A 4661-nucleotide genomic window follows, 5' to 3' on the forward strand; every position below is an offset into this window, starting at 1 on the left:
AACAGCTGAATATAAAGAATGAGTTTACTATGTGCGAGGGAGCATGACAAACGCACAAGCCTGCTCCTTCTGAAACGTGCCATCAGGCACCAAAATACTGTTGACTGTTCTGTTGCAGGGGCTTTGGGAAGCCACTAAAATAACCAAGAGACAAGTGCTCTCTAATGCTGATGAAAGCAAACAGTCCTCCAATTCACAGATGCAGAGATCAAGGGGGTCCTAAGCTTGTGTGTGCAGTAACCATCGTGGGAGGAACCTAAAGACAACCCCCTCCCCTCCAAGCCCCCATGGAGCTTAAGAGAAATATTTTCTTCTCAAGGACAAAATGCACCATTAATTCCTTAAGTTATTCCTAAATAACTTAGAGTGCTCATTACTGAGCCAAGGTATTTGAAATAACCTAGTTAACCCCATCTCCATGATTAGAAGAGCTTTGGATAGGCTCCAGGTCTGACCATGACTCCACTTCCCCTCCTAGATAACGTGAGATTCACTCACACAAATCTTATTTATCTCTCGTACCTCCTTGCTGAGCAATTTTGTATCTTGCTGCCAAAACAGAAGCAGAGATGAAGGCACTTGGACAAAATTTTCCTCATGCAGAGGCCCAGGCTCTCTTCCAAGAAGCGTTTTCATTATGATCTTCTAATTTTGCAAGGGCTGGGTATAAGGTAGTTTTGGAGAAAAGATCAAAAAAAGAGACTATGTTTTAGGCAGCAGTTGAGTCAAGAAGAATCATGCTGGCAACAACCAAACACATTTTGGCAAGTTATTTCCTCTGCTCGAGTGCAGTGGCTTCCCACATGTTATTTCTGCAACCCCAACAGGAAGTGGATCTCTCTCTCCAGTTCAAAACAAGCCCTTATAGATGTTTAAATGAACTGAAAAACACCACAGCTGTCACAACATAAGAGCTGAGGCATCCAGACACTGTAACTTAGTATTACACACTACCTGCTTTAGAAGATCACTTCCAAACCACAGCTCCAGCAGCCCTCCCAGTGACTCCAGGTGCTCTGCACACCCAGTCAGAGAGCTTAGGGACCTACAGGCTGGGAGGCAGGTGGCGAGACTGATCCCAAACTCAATCCCAAACTGGAAGGGTATGGCCACCTGGCAACCAGCTGAAGTAGCAGTCACCCATTTTTAGCAGACTGGAGATGTAGGAATAATTTTTCCTTCCAGGGTCAATCATACTGCTCTCTAAAGCAAAACTGAAGTTTTAAGCCACCCACCATAAATTACCTCACTAAATATCTGGCTTTCCTACAAACCAGGGAAACAGAGAGTCTCTTGGATGGTTCATCAAGGTCACACAGCTGTAAGTTTGGGCACACCTGCAAGGAAACAGCGTCTGCCACAATCACTCTCTCCAGCCCCCTCCTTCCACGGAGCAGGGAACCAACATCCCAAAGGCCACGGATGACTTCCTAGGAGACTTAATCTTGGTTTATGCACAGGTTAAAGGGGCAAAGGGCAAAACTCTGCACAGAATGAGTTTTCCTTATCACCAAATGGTTCCCTCCCACACAAAGAAGGGTGAATACAGTACCAAGCCCTCATGTCATCACAAGATAGCCTAAGCTACAGCTTGGCTATCAAGCTATATGCCATCTCCGTAATTTTCATGTGCAGTTTTCAACTGTCCACATGCTGATGTTCCCAGTAATCAGGAATTTTCTAAGAACTAGTTGTGCATCCTAAATCCTTCCTTCTTTTCTCCCCTTCCACATCCTCCTCCTCCTCTACCCTGTCTCCAACAGCATGCTTTGCTTTTGTTTGCTTCTTCTTAACCAAGGTCATTGAGATAGTCATTTTGGGACACAGAAGCCATTAGCAAAAGTAATTTAAAGGATGAACCAAAAAAAGTCTGGTTTTTTTAAAACCAATTAAATAACTTCCCATTGCATGCAGGGAGACCAAAAGCAAAACATCCATACTACAAGTCCTCACACAGCAGAAGCTTTAACAGACACAGGTGCACATCCCACAGGGGCAGCTCTTATTCCCCTACCAAACTTCTGAGAATCAGATGAAACGCTGAAATACTTAGCAAGAGGCAACAAGCAACTCTTGCACCAAGTCCTGGTGTAGTACTAACTCCCTTCGGAAGCAGGACCATAACAAGAGGTGAGAATGGGAGCCACACCGTCTTACAGCAGGATGCATTTAGCAACAATCCGATTATGCCATCCTCAAAGGCACAAGTCACAGATTGCTCTTGCCGCCCGGTAATCCAAGGAATTTTTGTGGAGCTGGTGTGACACCCCCTGGCCATCTATGGTATTGCACCTTATCACATTCAAAGTTTATTTACTTCTGTAACCTGGAAGTAAGGCCACCACCACATGAAAAGCAGCAAACAAAAATCCCTTACGCTGTGCAGTGGTGCCTGGAAAACGTTAAATACACACCTATAAATAAGACACAATACTAGTCAGGCAAATAAAAACAAAAGTACGCCTCAGAGTTTCCACCCCATTCATGTGTTGACTGCTCAACCGCAGAGGCTTGCTCTGGACACACCTTGGACTCTTTACACAAACCCTCATCCAACCTCCACTGCTCCAAATGAGCAGCTAGTTTCTCTCCTTCCTCCTTTCTCTCTTCATTGCTCCAAAACTACCAGGATTAGGGCTGCAAGGGAGGACCTACCCCATTTCCAGCCTCCTTCTCCAGACGATGCTGCATCTTTGAAAGATGAGGACACAAACAGCTTAGTCATCAGCTGGCTGAGACCTTGGCTTTGCAGATAAACAGTTGTAAGAATTAGAAAGTGCACAGAACCGTCAGTTATCAGCTCTGAAGTGAGGGAAATTTTTGGAACTACCAGCCCAATTGCTTGCAGCTGCCATACCCAAATGGTTTCACATAGAACAGCTGCTTGAAGATGACACAGGCAGAGGGCTCAGAGGACAGCGTGACCTGGCTGTCATAACACCAGAGTGCAAGACCAGAACTTGTACCCCTGCTACCATCTTGTTGTCCGATATTGAAACAGATGTGCAGAATCTCAATATCGGCGAGACCAAAGAATGAACAAAACGTTCTTGAAATTCCCCTCCTCTTCCTGCTGCCAGGTTTTCCCACAGCTCCACCCCTGCAACGTTTCTGGTGGACCGAAAGGGTGGTCACAGGTAACGTCCACCTTACAGGTGCACTGGGGAGTGGTGGCAAGTTTCCAGTGCCACCACTCCCCATACCCAAACAGTACCAACAAGATACTCAGCCTGCTCTTTGACCCCAACCCAGGGCTCCTGCTTCGACTTCTGGAAAGGCTGGGACACAGATACATGCAGGACCTTGCACGACCAAAACACAGCTGCTCCTTGTGTCACTCCGCACCCCAAAAGCTCAGCAGAACAGCACTCACCTGAAATGCAACAGACCTTCATTCACATCCCTCTTTTGCCTGATTTGAAGCCTGCCTGCATATAGTAACACCAGTACTGGTTAAGAACTTACACATCAGTTCAGCCTAATTTGGTGGCTTGAGTACAGACAACGCACAAATGTTAGCATTTATTTTCACAGCATCTCAGAAATGAAATAAAAGCCCAGCTTTACAAATTATTAAGACACTAATTTACTGTCAGTTACAACCCTCCAAAGACTGGAAGCCTCCAGCTGCTGCCCTTCTCCCTCCAGCTCTCCAAAGACAGAACATGTCTCTTCCAGCTTTGTCAATGACACAATCCCCTACGCCTCCAGACAACACTGCAACCCCAGTGCGATCCCCAAGCAGTGGGCAAACCAACAGATAGGACTGAAACGTAGGGAGCTAAGAAATTGGTAACAACAGATGCTTTACAGAACACTGTAACCTTTCAGGTTGGCTTCCTCCTCCACTAGAAATCTACTTTCTACAAACAGCACTTCATCCTTCACCACCACCCTTAACTACCTAAGGTCTCTCTCAACAAACACCACAAGACAGGTATTTGGTAAAGGAGATGTATATTTATTCACTTTACAAAGAGGGTGGTATTTAGTTGCAACAGCTCCATTTATAGACAAATATATTATTGTACATTATAGTGGTGAACCGCTCAAACCTTTACCTTGTTTTGCTCTTAAAAATGTGTTTGCACCACTTCAGCTTCCATTAGCTGAGCAAATAGCTGTCCTTGTTCTGCCACTGAGAGATTAAAAATCCATAATAAAGGTATAGCTGTGCGCTACATATTCACAAGCATTCACCTTCTCATTTCCCGGTGTTACTCCCCTCTCCCCACCCAATTCAACACAGTCTATCCTCTGGGTTAGCATTACACTTACATACAGCCTCCATTAAAACAAAATTAGGAGCCAGTGATAGGTCTAATGTCCTTTTGAAGCACAAGAAAAATCATTGATTTATACATAGAAAAGTCTTGAGTTCAAATTTGTTAAAAAAAAAAAGCCATTTTTAAGTCAGGTTGGCATTTAGATATCACCAAGGCATGGCTAAACCAATGGAGGATGGGGGGGAAGAAAAGAAATTCAGTAGAGAATTTAAATATTACAAAAATATCTTTTTTTTTCTTTTTTCTGCTTTTTGTTTTTTTTAAAAATGCAGCAGGATGCCCACTTGCTATTGCTAAATGAAGCATGGAAAGAAGGTATAGACCGGTTGTCTTTGATCCTTGAATATTTGAAACAAATTCAATGTAAAGCTGAAC

The sequence above is a fragment of the Ciconia boyciana genome, chromosome 3 (genome assembly GCF_034638445.1).
Source record: "Ciconia boyciana chromosome 3, ASM3463844v1, whole genome shotgun sequence".
NCBI classification, from domain to species: domain Eukaryota; kingdom Metazoa; phylum Chordata; class Aves; order Ciconiiformes; family Ciconiidae; genus Ciconia; species Ciconia boyciana.